Below are 15252 nucleotides of genomic sequence, written 5' to 3'. Positions count from 1 at the left end.
GCCAATCATACCGAGGCTTGGTATCATTATGCCGTTGGATCAGTTGTTACATTGGTTGTGATTATGATCGCATTTGTTTTCGCATTGAAATGTTTTACATAGTTTCAGTGTATGGTTTAATTAATTTAGATGCTCTGCAGAGCTTTATGTTGTTAGATGAGAAATATATATGTACTTTGGTTTTAATGTGATGATGAACTTCTATTAATTTCGTCACTTAAATATCTATTCATGATGTTCTGTAATGATTTTTGACACACTTAATTATATATAATGCACGCAGATGAACCGGCAATGGATGTACGGTTCAAGACACACCTCCGAGTACATTAAGGGCGTGCATGATTTTCTCGAAGTGGCTGAGGCAAACAAGCAGAATGGTTTTATGTGTTGTCCATACCCTATATGTGGGAATACGAAGTCTTACTCTGACCGGAAAATCCTTCACACCCACCTGCTTTACAAGAGTTTCATGCCACACTATAATGTTTGGACGAGGCACGGAGAAATAGGGGTTATGATGGATGACGGCGAAGAAGAAGAGTACGATGACAACTATGTGCCCCCTGAATACGGTGATACTACTGAACATCAAGAGAAACCAGACGATGTGCATGATGATGCTGCAACGGGCGAAGCTGCTGATATCGCCACCATCCTAGAGATCACCCGAGATGGCGTGTGCGCTGTCGGCGAAAGGCAGTCGTCAGACATCATCGGAGGTAGCTCATGCTCCGCCGGGTCGTCCAACTCGACTCTGTGACTCCATAAGCGACTAGGCACCGAAAACGATGCAAAGGAACCAAAGATTAATGTACTCATCGGTGCCGAAGATAAAGTGGTACCCTTGGAAGACTTGTCCGCCTTATGAGACTGCGGAGTGGGCCCCTTGGCCGCCTCCCTATAGTTGAATGGTGAGCCCCCTTGTTCTGATTCCCCGGGGCCCCATTCCCCTCTGTTGTGTCCATATCCTGCTCCTCGTCAACCTCCTAGAAAAGCAGTGTATTCCCGAGCTCAATATCTAATTCGTACATGGCCCCCGCATTGGTCCACTTGACCACATCCGGCACGAACTCAATGTCGACCACACTGACAAGTAACCTCGCCACTCCATGTGCATGAGTGAAGGGCATATCTACCTGTTCTGTCTTGCCAATCAGAGATCCCAAGCTCCAACCAAAAAATTATTAGGCGGCTTAGGTGGTGCACCTGAAAAACGAACCCAGATTTGAGTTAAAGGTGTTCCATGTGGTTCTTTCTGTTTCCACTCATCGAACTCCATGATGATGCTAGTACTCGGAACTCTGCGCGTCCCGAACTTAAGGAGATGAAGCTGATCCTCCTTAGTTGGAAAATCTACCTTGTAAGTCTGAGCCTCTAACTTGACAAGGTTCCACTGAAAAGTGCCCTGTGCCAACTCGCCTAACTGCTGCATAATCTATGCTTCTGTCATAAAACCATTAGTCACCCTGACTACTCCTGGAAAAGATCCCTCCATCATATGCGTCGATGTTGCCACCTCAGGTGACTTAAAGAACATCAACACCTGGCAGCACGAGAGCGAGGGCAGCGGCTTGGGTCTCCGGCCATATACCCAGAGTTTTCGGAGCCCATAACCATTGTTGCTACTGTCGGCCCACCCTGGCCCAGTAACAATTTCAAACGCGCCCTCCCTCACCGACAGGCGCCGGACAAGATCAAGAGATCACGATGATGGTGACATTATGATTCCCTGGTTTCGTGTTGGCCACAGCTTAAACATGCACATATTTTCATGTACATAAAGTGTGCAGGTGGGTGGGATGATTTGCTCCCACCAGCGGACATGTTGTATCCAACCCCTACTGTGCCGCACACTCTGACCAGCCAGGCGTACTCGCCGGCATGTCTTCCCCCGCACCTTCACTTCCCTTCCAAGCTTTGCCCAGAAGACGCCTCTATACCAAGCTGCAGTGCAAGCCCTCGGCCCTCGCAGTAGGGCGCTTGCCAAAATACATTAGTCAACCAAGAGAGAACAAGGTGAGTTGGTTTTCAAATTTGAAATGACCGGCACAGGCCTGGACTAAGCTTAAAGAAAAGGAGTCCCTTGCCCTCCATATATAAAGCATCCATATAAAAAAACATTTGTTATGTTCTGTGAGAAACATCTTAATAAATCGACAAGTGTTAAGTTGTTTCACCAACCGTACCTTATACAACAAACAATTCTGTACATGTATATATACACATGCAACAATCGGGATGAGTGGTTCCCTTCATGCTTGGCGCATTGCTAAAATTTCTTTTAATAGCAACAAAGCAAGAAAGAAGAAAGAGAAAACGAGATGCCAGCTTAGCTTGAGAATAGGAGACACCAGGAATGAAAAGCTTTGGATCAAACAAGAAAAACTTGCTCAAACGAGGGATGATAAAATGCCACGCCATTCTTTACTCTCGAGCAGATGGATCCATAGTTCATGCCTGCTCAGGAAATGTAGCAGAGCAGGAACTGATTTTGGAGATACGTGCAATGTAACTTGGAGATTCATGTGAGTGCCTTATAAAGTTCTGATGTGATCGTATACCGGTGGTAGCGGACCATCTGATTTACCCCGGCAATAGTGCTGAAGGGACGATCTTCGTGATCTCTTGATCTTGTTCACAACTTGGGTAGATCTGGTAGCATCATAATGTCACCATCCTAGACAACATGCAATCCAAAATTGCAATGTTGCTCTGACACGATAAATCCCTGCTGCACTTCTCCGGGTGGTTAATTAAACGGTAGAGTTGCATTTTGGGGGTGTTGAACCGATGCGAGGTTTGTACATATTTTTTTTTCTATCTACTATCAATGCATCAACGCATCCAGGTGCAAGTTTGTTTTGCTTTATCTGGGAAGAAAAAGTTATAACGCGATAACCCGAGAAAACTGGAAAAAAGAAGATGTTGTGCTCGGCCTCATCATCTTGTATTCTAACGGAAATGAAGAACTGTAACAACATTCCATGTTTTTCTGTATCATATTTTTTCATTCCCCATTTTGTTCAAGGATTATCTCAAAATAGAATGGGTCGACATAGGCATGTTTATAATTGAGTATACATTGAACACTTAATTGTTCTATTGGAAAATTAGTCTACTTGGAAGCCAAGGATCGCTTTTCTCTGAATGTAGTTTCCAACTACTGTTTTTTAGAAAAGGGGGGTTCCCCGGCCTCTGCATCAGAAAGATGCATACGGCTACATTTATAAATAAATAAAGTAGTTCAACAATGTCTTGCAAAGTGCTGCAACAAAGGATACTGACTCACAAAGAGCAAGCAAAATAAAACAAGGCCCAAAAGCCACAACCGGCTGGCATAGTAAAGAGAGATAGGTAAACTAAGCGCCTATCCTATTACATGACCGCCATCCAAACCGGTTGAAGATATCCTGCGCTACCATCTCCCATCGAACAGATCCAGTAACCAAACGCGCCCTGGCCTCCGTCGGAGTGAGTAATGACCACGTACGAATTAGCGCAGTAGCCCAGAATAGAACCTGCAAAAAATGAATAGTTGTTGTTCTGTTAAAAGCCAAGTCATTTCTGCAGTTCCAAATTGCCCAAAACAACGCACATGCTCCCACTCGAATTTGTCTAGCTGTTTCGGCCTCTATACCAACCAGGCACGTTCCAAACAATGACCTGACCGAATTCAGAGAAGTAATGTTAAAGGCAATTTGCACCGAGCGCCACAACACCCTCGCCATCGGGCAATCAAAGAAAAGATGCTTGATAGTTTCATCCCGATCACAGAAACTACACCTAGTAGATCCTGTCCAGTTGCGCTTAATCAAATTATCTTTTGTTAGAACGACTTGTTTATGCACAAACCACATAAACACTTTGATTTTCAAAGGAACCTTAACTTTCCAAACGTGTTTGGAACTAGGAATCACACTAGAATTGATGACATCAATGTACTTCGACTTGACTATGAATTCACCAGATTTAGTAAGCTTCCAACACAACTGATCGGGCTGATGAGTAAGTTGAACCTCCATGAGTCTACTCACCAGATGAATCCAAGCCTCCCACCGGTCACCCACAAGCACCCTCCTAAATCGGATGTTAAGAGGAGCAGATTGCAAACTCGTTGCAACCAGAGCATCCCGTCGCTGCACAATGCGATAAAGCGCCGGATACTAGAGTGCCAGTGGTGCATCACCTAGCCAGGTATCTTCCCAGAATCGAGTGTTATTGCCATCACCGACAACAAACTTTGTTCTGTTAAAGAAAGTAGCTTTGACCCTCATTAACCCCTTCCAGAAGGGCGAATCAGTGGGTCGAGCCGTCACCTGCGACAAGGTCTTAGAGTACAGATACTTGTTACGAAGAATCTGCGCCCAAGTTGCCTCAGTCTCGGCAGATAACTTATAAAGCCACTTACTGAGAAGGCATCTGCTCTTAACTTCAAGGTTCTCAACCCCAAGACCCCCTTGGTCTTTTGGTCGGCAAATGACATCCCATTTGGCTAGACGGTACTTTCTCTTAGTTTCATCGCTCTGCTAGAAGAAACGAGACCGATAGAAGTCCAGCCTTTTCCTAACTCCAACTGGAACCTCAAAAAAGGATAAAAGAAACATAGGCAAACTCGTGAGCACCGAATTAATAAGAATCAATCGGCCTCCATACGACATAAGTTTGCCCTTCCAGTAGCTCAGTTTCTTCTCAAACCGATCCTCGATACACTTCCACTTGCTGTTAGTTAACTTACGATGGTGAATGGGGATACCAAGGTAAGTGAACGGAAGAGTCCCCAAATCGCAACCAAAGAGTTGCTTGTAAGCATCTTGTTCCTCTTTGGCTCTACCAAAACAGAATAACTCGCTTTTATTGAAGTTGATCTTCAGACCAGACAATTGCTCAAAAAGACACAATACCAGCTTCATATTTCTCGCCATAACCAAGTCGTGCTCCATAAAGATGATTGTATCATCAGTGTACTGCAGAATGGACACACCACCATCGACAAGATGAGGCACCAAGCCACCTACTTGTCCTGCCTCCTTTGCCCTTCCTATCAAGATTGCCAACATATCAACAACAATGTTGAAGAGGATAGGAGACATTGGATCACCTTGCCTCAGGCCCTTGTGTGTCTGGAAATAATGACCTATATCGTCATTCAATTTAATTCCAACACTCCCTTTTTGCATGAAAGATTCAACTTGGCGCCTCCAAGCTTCGTCAAAACCCTTCATACGTAAGGCTTGTTGTAGAAAGGTCCATTTGACTTTATCGTACGCCTTCTCGAATCCACCTTAAAAACCACTCCACCCAGTTTTTTCGTGTGAAGTTCATGGAGCGTTTCATGCAGGACCACCACCCCTTCAAAAATGTTTCTATCCGGCATGAAAGCAGATTGAGTAGGCTGCACCACAGTATGCGCAATCTCTGTGAGCCTATTCGTCCCAACCTTGGTAAAAATTTTGAAACTCACATTAAGAAGACAGATTGGCCGAAATTGCTCAATCCGCACTGTCCCTGTCTTCTTGGGAAGAAGTGTTATCGTTCCAAAATTCAGCTTAAAAAGGTGAAGCTGGCCAGCGAAAAGATCATTGAACAAAGGCAATAGATCTCCTTTAATAATGTGCCAACATTTCTTGTAAAACTCGGCCGGGAAACCATCCGGGCCAGGAGCCTTATTATTCTTCATCTGGGAAATGGCCTCAAATACCTCTTTCTCAGAGAAAGGAGCAATTAAAATATCATTCTCAACAACTGTCAGTTGAGGCACATCCTCAATCCTAGACTCATCCAGCGACACACAGTTCTCCTCTGGAGGTCCAAACAACTGCTTGTAATACTCAGTGATATACAGCTTTAAGTTTTTCTGACCCAGAATCGTTCCCTCATCTTGTTCAAGTTGAAAGATTCTCTTCTTTCTATGCTTGCCATTAGCAATCATGTGAAAAAATTGTGTGTTCGCGTCCCCCTGGACGACCCGTTGGACCTTGGCCCGAAGCGCCCACTTTAATTCTTCCTCACGAAGTAGCTCTTTCAGCCTCATTTCCGCATCGAGCTTCGCCTGAAGCTCTAAGGCTGGCAGGATCATGTTCTCAGCTTTTACATCAAGGGACTGAATAAGCGAAAGGAGCTATTCCTTCTCAATCTTATAAACCCCACTAAGATGTTTAGCCCACCCTCGTAGGAAGCTTCTCAAGTGCCTAATTTTATTCTGCCAGCGCTCAAGTGCAGTTCTACCTCCTGCATCCTTAGCCCATTCTCTAGCAACAATATCTAAGAACCCTTGTCTATCAAACCACGCAAGCTCGAATGAGAAGACATTCTTATTTCCCACATGGGTGGCCTCCCCAGAGTCGATGAATAAAGGTGTATGGTCCGAAATGCCCCGTGTAAGTGCCTGCACCGTTACACATGGGAATTTCTGTTCCCATTCGACGCTAGCCAGAACTCAATCCAGCTTCTCAAACGTCGGATTAGGCAAGGCATTAGCCCAAGTGAACTTCCTGCCCGAAAGCTCTATCTCGCGCAGATCCAGATTTTCAATGATGGTGTTAAACATGAACGACCATCTACCGTCGAAGTTATCATTATTCTTCTCATCACTCTTTCTGATAATATTAAAATCACCCCTACTAGGATAGGCAGTTGCTCAGAACCACAAATCCTAACCAAATCAGCCAAAAAATCTAGTTTAAGCTCGGGCTGTGTGGCTCCATAAACCGCCACCAAAGCCCAGTTAAACCCATCGATCTTCGACCTCACCCTAAACTTAACTTCGAAATCCCCCCATGACCACGCTTCGGACTTCTAACGAGTCACATCTAACTCCGAGTAAAATCCCACCCGGTCTTCCTCGCGGCGGTAGACAATGCCAATCAAACTCAATACCTCCCGACAGCGTACTGAGAAATTGAGGCGAAAAGTCGGCTCTACCAGTTTCCGATAAAGCGATAAAGTCCAACTTATGCTCAACAGAAGCCTCAGCAAGAAACCTTCTTTTAGCCAAGTCTTTCAGACCTCTGCTATTCCAAAAGATTCCTTTCATAAATCGTCATGGAATTTTTTAGCTGTTCTAATCCGCGCGCTCCTACGCACTGCGGAAACCGGGTAAATCTTCCGCTTCCATTTGCGTTTAGGAATATTGAAACTCTCCAACTGGTCCTCACAACCAGTCTCAGAGGCGCGCACTTCTACAAAGTCCACTCGCTCATCTTCCTCCTCAGGCTCAGGAGACGAATGAGTGAGATCCGCACACAGATTATTGAGTACCCTAACCCCCAAAGCTTCAATCTCGGAGTTATTCATGGGTTTAACCGCAGCTAAGTTACATATCATCTCAAGCGCCCGCTCAGCCTCTAAATCCAATAAATCATTAACCGAATTTAAAATTTCACTATCATTGCTACCTAGTGAAATTCCTAGCTTATTTGCATTATTAATAATCTCATCATTGGAAAAATGCAAAATAGAATTAGAAGTATTAACAGACATACCCGTAGTGACCTCCACGTCACGAAGCTTGGCCGCCCTCATAGCGCACCGCTGCTGAATGTCGTCCACTTCCGGATGGTCCTGGAGACGACTGCTCAACCGTCGCCCCTCAGAAACCGGATCCGGGATACCACTGAAAGCAATCACCTCCTCCCGAGAAGCTCTACTGGGGTGCACCATGCCGGGGGACGGAGAAGCCATGGCCTCCTGCCCGAGCTCCCCCACTACCCCGGCCAAAGGGCGAACTGTCGGCACCGGCGCCGCCGGCAAACAAGGCCCTCGTGGCGCCACAGGAGAAGAGGCCCCCGAGGCCACCGAGGCCACCTGCCCCGAGCCCCGTCCGGACCGCGACTCTAGCGCCAGCATCGCCGACCCGGAAGAAGGAAGTAAAGGTGTCTGGTCGAGCAACCTCGGCCTCCCAACCGAAGGCTCAAGCTGCACCATAGGAAGCTCACCCACCACCGGCCCTAATGAGGGAAGCGCGGCCACCTGCCCCACGCCCCCACCATCAGCAGGCACCATGGGCTGCACCTGCACAGTCGCGGCCGCAGAGGAGTAGTCCAAAGTCCCCATCTTCAGACTCTCTCATGCGCGAACGACCTCCTCCGCCTCAGCCCTGACCGGGATCGGCGACTCCCCCAAAAGAGGAAACACTGGCTCCTCAAACTCCAGTGCCGGAAGCGAGCGCTCAAACACCTCATCTGACTCCACCCGATCACTCCACAGTCTCGGGGGTGCAGATGCCGGCTCGAAAGAACCGAACCTGAGAGAAGTCGTCGGCACCGTAGAAGGAGTAACCGTCCCATCCGCAGACATGTGGGCATCAGCACCCTGCGTCGTGGACAACTCACGTCCACTATCAGCAGCTGGTGCCTCCTTAAGTGCCGAACTATCATCATCCTCGTGCATATCAGAATCAGACCCGTTGGCCACTCCGGCAAAGATACTCTCATCCTCGAACTCAATAACAAGGTCATATATGTGACCTCGATATGCCCACTTAACCACCTCCGGCACAAACTCGATGTTTAGCACACTGAACAGTACGCGGGCAATCCCGTGGGCTGTAGTAAAGTCCATATCCACACGCTCCGGTCTGCCAATCATGATACCCAAACTGGCCACGACCCGGGCATCCTGTATCGGCCTGGATGGAGCCCCAGAGAATCGCAACCAAACCTGAGTCAGAGGCTTGCCCGTAGGCTCAACCCTCTTCCACTCCTGAAACTCAAGCACACCATCAGTACCTAGCACCTTGCACATCCCGAAACTCAGAAGCCTCTGAAGGTCCTCAACTGAAGGAAACTCAATCCGAAATAGCTTGTCCTCCACAGTCGCAAGCTCCCACCGGAACTCCTCAGGGGCTAACTCTTTAAGCCTCTGAATAATCTGCGACTCCGAAACCTCTCCTCTAGCAATCTTAACTAACCCAGTTGTCAAACTCAACGTCTCGTCAGGAACCTCCATCTCCGTTGGAGATTCAAAGAACGTAAGCTCGGCACAGTACACCCCATACATCATCAGCGATGGTGCCTGCTCTCTCAGAAGCGGGCAACCCCCCGCATCGTGTGCTGGTTTGCCACAAGTGCCACACAACTCGGCCACACACTCCACAATAAAATGTCCCTTCCACCACAACGATAACATAGCATATTCTCCTTCTTGCGCGCATATTTTGAAGCTCTATCAGACTCAGCCCTGGACGGATCCTCCAGAGATATAGTCCCCCCGGAACCATTCCCGGGTAACTCTACATTGGCAAGCGCCGAGACCACCTCCAAAGCCTGGCCTGTCAAAACCTGCTGCTCAGCATCCCCATCAACCACCATCGGATCAGTCACAGTCGGAGTAGGCGGTCGTGGGCGATACCGGCCCCCTCGACCCCCACGCCCACCACAGTGACCACGGAAACCACCCCGCGGTCGAAGACCCGGGCCAGCCGCCCCTCAACAAATCCTCATGGGGGCCCCATGAACGGGTGCTCCGCCGAGCCATCGCTCTGCCAAGCATGGCCTCGACCGCCGCCAGTCGACGAGGATCCACGGTGCTTACCAACTCCATACGCGTTGACCCCATCATCACCCCACTGACCCTGAGGTGCAGCCATGACTTGAGTCGGTGGACGTGCCAGATGCTGCACTGTTCCGGCTCGATTTTGCGGAGGCATAGCGACAAGGTGAGGTGGTGGAGCTGGCCTCGGCTGGCCAGCCAACAGCCCCTGACCGGGTGGCCGCGGTGCAACACCTCCCCGGCCCGCATTGTTCCCTGCTGCAGATGGCGCCGGAGGCCGCTGACCCACCGGAACCGGCGCCGGCGGCCGCAATCCCGTCGGAGTAGGCGCCGCCGATCTAGGCCCGGGCAACACGCCGCCCCGGCCCGCTGCTACCCCCACCGAAGCCACGCCCCTGCCAGCATGCAGCGGGACCGCACCCCCGCGGCCAGCCCCCGTTGGCGGCAACGAAGCTCCACGGCCGCTGCCCAAGGCCGCGGGGTTCAGCCCAGAGCTGGCAACAGGCAACCCAGCGCCACGGCCACCGCCGCTGCCCTGCTGCGGCGCAGTCCCAAGGCGGCCGGCGTCCTGATTCGCCACCGTTCTCTTCCCCGGCGGCAAAGGTCCTCCGCGACCCACCATCGAGCGAAGCGGAGGAATACGTTTCGCCCGTTTTGTCCCAGCCGATCGAAAGCTTCGACTCAGACTACGAGGAACCCTAACATACGGTACGTGAGACGACGACGATCGAGCTAGCGGCGCCTCCTCGCCCTCGATAGCGGCGCCTCCTCGAGCTAGCTGCCATATCCAACTACTGTGCTATTTATATTCTTTAGATGCGATGGATATGGCAGCTATCTGTGGTTCAGATATTACAACTTTTGGTACTGGTGGCGTTGATTCATGCCTGCCAATTGTAGCAATGAACTCCACTGCCACTTTGAGTGTATTAATAGATGAGAGGTTCATCAGGCTTTTTGATGACCATGTTGGCTCCCCTCCAGCCAAATCAGATATTCCACGGAACATAATGACAAGTACGCCAGGAGACGCTATTGTCTGTTGAACCGAAATATTGTAGTGTTATCTTAAATTTTGTGATTGAACCGAAATGATGCGGCGCAAGTGTTGGCAGATGTCTAAGCAAAACCTGTGTGAGATAAGATATAGAACCCACCATCACCACAGCTGCGCTCTCCTCATTTAACGTTGAGACCCCAATTTTTTCTGAAAAGGAACTACCAGTATTCGGCATTGCCAAAAAATATGTTGGCTGGCGCTCATTTTAGCCCATGAATCACTTGTGGGGTTTTTGTAAGTAGAAAGTGTCATTACATCTTTCAAGGTTGACCTGCAGAAATTTCACAATTGGTACAAGTTTTCAGAATAAGCATGTACTTGCTATACTGCTTAAATACAGACTATCTCTCACCTTAAGTCCTGCTATTTTGAATCATGCCAAATTTACAGGTAACCAGAAAACTTCTTCCATAGGTTTACCAACCGAGTATAGCTCATCATTTTTGTATTTCAGAGACCCTAGCATGCTCCCACCTCTATTCAGGACACTAAATTGGCTAAATGTTAGTTCTGTAAATGATTATTTCTATGATTTGGACTTCTGAAAAGAAAGTTAAATCAGAATAGTAGAGTACTTGTGAAGTTGTGAGGTCGAAGTGTGAGATTGTTGGAAAATATCTTTTAGATTGTAATGACACTGACACATGGTGTTTCTTATAAAATATTCTGTATCGAGTCTAGAACGTGTTTATATTTTACTAGTGTGATTCCCTTGTTTAGTGTACGCCACAGTTTAAATATGCACATTTCATATAAGTAAATCGTGCGGGTGGGTGGGATAATTTTTGCAGCCTCATCGTCGTCTCCTCCCACCAGCCGGCATGTTGCGTCCGGCCCCTCGACTGTGGCCGTGCACTCTGACCTGCCAGGCGTCCTCACCCGCATGTCTTCCTTGGCACCTTCACCTCCCTTCACAAGCTCTGCCCGCAAGACATCTCCATGCCCAGCTGCAGTGCAAGCTCTCGTGGCGGCGCAGTTGCCAAAGTACATCAATTAACCAAGAGAGAACTAGGTGAACTGTCTTGACTAAGCTTAAAAGAGAAGGCACCCCTTTAACTTCGTTGGTTACATGTAAAAAACGTCTCATAAATCGACCAGTGATAAATAATTTCACCAACCACACCTTACATGAATTACAACTTATGTCCTCCCTCCGATACATATTAATGGAAGCACACTTAGTATAACTTTATACTAAGTGTGCGTCAATTAATTTGGATCGGAAGGAGTACATTATATATACACACGCATCCAGCAGGCTGAGCGGTTCTCTCTTTCATGCTTCATGAGTCATTGAGTTTCACCAGATACCTAATTTTCTCCTATACTCTTTAGTAGCAAACATGCAAGAAATGAAAAATAGAAAAGGAGAGGCTAGTTTAGCTTGAGAATAGGAGACAGCAGGAATGAAACACTCTGGATCAAACCATGAAAACTTGCTCCAAGAAGTGCTGCATCAACGGCACACCATAAGAAATGTAGATAAACAAATGTAGATAAACAAGGGGAATACGTGGAGATATGTGCACTATAACTAGGAGATACGTAGCAAAATCGCCATCTTGGTTGACACAATCAAGCCTTGCCGGGCTCGGATTCGCTGCCTTTGTCTGGCCAAGTCCCAGCTACAGTAGCCTGACTTAGCCACTGCAAAGCGTTCGATCGGAAAAGAGTGGCCAGATCAATACTTCATCGGCACAGCAGTTCTCCCTTTGCTTCTGTAGATGATGCACTGTAGCGGCATACTGTAGCATCAATCTGGAGCGTTGGTTGGGAATCTGACAGCTCGCGGGTGGGCTAAGGTAGCGGCGCTGTAGCGTGGCTGACTTGGCCACGGCAAGTCAGCAAATCCGTAGCGAGCCTTGGCACATTTGTTCGGAACAAGACGTTGCGCTGGGCTGCATCGCCTTCTCTTCTCCGTGGCAAGCAGACTGCCTTACCGAAAAAAGCATTCGCCCCGCTTTATAAATAAAATAAACCACCAAAGCACAACGTCCAACAACAGTCACAACACACACGCACACACTCACACACGCCGCACACAAAGTAGCACAACATAAGGTTCAAAGGTTCCGTTGATGGCACAGCTCAACAAGCCCAAAGAAAGAATTAAAAAGCACAGGCGGCGACGATCTGAAGTGAGGACACTGATCCGGCTCCGGTGGTGGTGGAGAGAGTGGCGGCGCCAAGCGAAGAGCCATCGCACAGAGATGGGGAATGATGGTGTTGATGACGTCTCGATCTCACGGGCGGCTAAGCGGCTACCAAAGCTGCAAATAACCATACATTTTGAACACCGCGTCAATAGCACGTCGAAGAGGTACCTGCTAAATGACAAGCTTATTCCAAATCGTCCACAGTGTCCATGCAAGCACCCAAACCATCAGCCACCTAGTGTGGCGAATAGATGGTGGAAAAGCCTGGAGTTCGAAGAAAGGTCGGGGGAATTGGTGTGCCACCAAGTGTCGCCGACCACTTCGTGGAAACAACTCCAAAGGAATTGTGCGGACACGCAAGAGAAGAAGATGTGGTCTGACTCTTCCTCCGTCGCACAAAGCGGACATATGCCATCCCCAGGGCCATTTCGTTTGAGCACCTCAACACCGGAGGGGATGCGGCATCGTATCCATTGCTAGAGGAATATTTGAATCTTCAAAGCGGCTCGGGTCCTGGAGTCTGCGCGATGGCCTGGTAGAGGGATTTCGTGGAAAAGCTAGCCGATGGCTCCAGACGCCATGAGAGTCGGCCAATCGACTATTCCACATCTGCCTCATGTAAGGCGATGAAATCTAGGACGTCCTGCCATGCGATCGCGTCCATAGGCCCAAATGGCCGCCAGAATGCGAGGCATCCTACGTCAATAAGAGCCACCTCAACCGAGATACTAGGCTCGACCGCGATGGCGAACAGGTCCAGGAAACGCGCAGCAAAGGGGGCCTTGCCGGCCCAGCGATCAAACCAGAACAAGGTGGACGCGCTAGAGCCAACCGCGATAGAGGTCCCGATGCGAAGGACCGGGAGAAGCTGGATGACGGACTGCCAGAACTGTGATGCGCCGGACCGCTGGTAGAAGCCGAGGGGCTGGCCATGTAAGTATTTATTCTGAATTATGCGCAACCAAAGGCCAACCTCCCCATTGGCAATCCTCCAAAGCCAGCGGGTGAGCGGAGCGATATTCATGCCTTTGGAGGACATGATCCCAAGCCCACCCTGCTCACGAGGCTTGCATACCTCGGTCCAATGAACCATATGCTGCTTATCACCCTCGCCTGCCCAGAAGAACCGCGCCTGGACCATGGCAATCTCATGATGAAGCGTCTCAGGCAGGCTATAGAAGCTAATCATGAAGAGGAGTATGCTGGACAGGGAAGAGTTAATCAGGACAGTCTGGGCAGCCTTAGACAGCCATCTACCCTGCCACGGCTCAATATGATGTTGAAGCTTGTTGACCTTCGGTCGCAACTCCGTTACCGTGAGGCGGGTGTCGCTAATGGGGATCTCCAAGTAGGCAGTGGGGAAGGTGTCCACCTGACAATTGAGGCGGTCAGCTGTGCTCTGGGCCTCGGAAGGGGAGTAGCCCAAAACCACCACGCGCGCCTGAGGTCCATTACCGCGCACTCAAACTTGCTGGGAGCGCTCCCCACACTTGCTGGGAGCATGATGTTCTACAATCTGCCCGTGCGACACCAAGTTGCCTGGAACATGCTCGTTGCGGAGAGTGTCCTGACTCCGTCATGCTCGTGTCCATGCTTCTGGCATGCGCTGACGCCTAGGCCGTTAGGCGCTTGGGGCCTGCTGCGAGGTGCACGCCTTTTTGATTAGTGGTGGCTTTGAGGAGCTCGTGAATGTCTCACCTGCGATCTTTGACGTGTACCGGAAACTCTCCCGTCCCCCGTGCCGCTCCCGCGAGCGGCCCGGTCGGAACCCTAGATCAACGCCGCCGCTCCCCTTTCTCGCCTTCCTTCACCCTCGCCGCCGCCAGGGGACGCCGCCAGGCAAAGCCCGCGCGTGCGTCGGCGGCGGCAGGGCTCCCTTCCCCCCTCGCGAGGCTCCTGGGCGGTGCGGGATGGCCGACCCTCGCGGCGGCGCTCGGCTCGGCGGCAGGTCGGGCCGCCGGCGGATCTGGGCGGGGCTCCCCTGCTTGGTGGCGCTGGCGGCGGTGTGGTCTGCGAGGGACGGCGAGCGCGCGGGCTCCTCCTCATCCCGATCTGATGGCGCCGCGGTGGCGCCGGTGCTCGGGCGTGCGGTGGGGTCTGCGAGGGTGGTCGGTGCGCGTCTTCCTTCCCGATCTGATGGCTCCACGGTGGTGCCAATGCTCAGGCGGTTGGCTTCGGCAAGTGGTGGCGGGCTCTGGGCTCTCGGTGGCGCTCCGGCATGTGCAGGCGGCGACGGTCACTGTGCGCGGTCGGCGGCTCCGTCTCTGACCTGGATGGAGCGAGGGATGGTGGCGGCCCGGCGTGGCCGTCGATCTGGATGCGGTGGTGCCGGCGGCTCGCTGATTGGCCGGTACTCCAGGGTCTGCCTGGTGGTGCTGGTGGTGACGGCGGCCCGGGCTCGAGAGTTGGATCCCTTCGCACTGATCTGGGTGAAAACTTGCTTTCGGGTCCTGCTAAGGCCGGCGGTGGCGGTGCTATCTGCGTCTTCCCTTCTTGAAGGCATCGCCGTGGAGAAGTTCAAGGCCACTCTCTGCTACCTCCGGG

General features: G+C 50.3%; 1 pseudogene; it reads right to left on the bottom strand.

Moving 5' to 3' along the window:
• Nucleotides 1-10291: 10291 nt before the first annotated feature.
• Nucleotides 10292-11542, bottom strand: LOC123157672 (bark storage protein B-like; annotated as a pseudogene).
• Nucleotides 11543-15252: the final 3710 nt, after the last annotated feature.

Source organism: Triticum aestivum, chromosome 7B (assembly GCF_018294505.1).
Source record: "Triticum aestivum cultivar Chinese Spring chromosome 7B, IWGSC CS RefSeq v2.1, whole genome shotgun sequence".
Lineage (NCBI taxonomy): Eukaryota > Viridiplantae > Streptophyta > Magnoliopsida > Poales > Poaceae > Triticum > Triticum aestivum.
The sequence above is the reverse complement of the archived record's forward strand: the minus strand, read 5'-3'. Positions and strand labels throughout refer to the sequence as shown.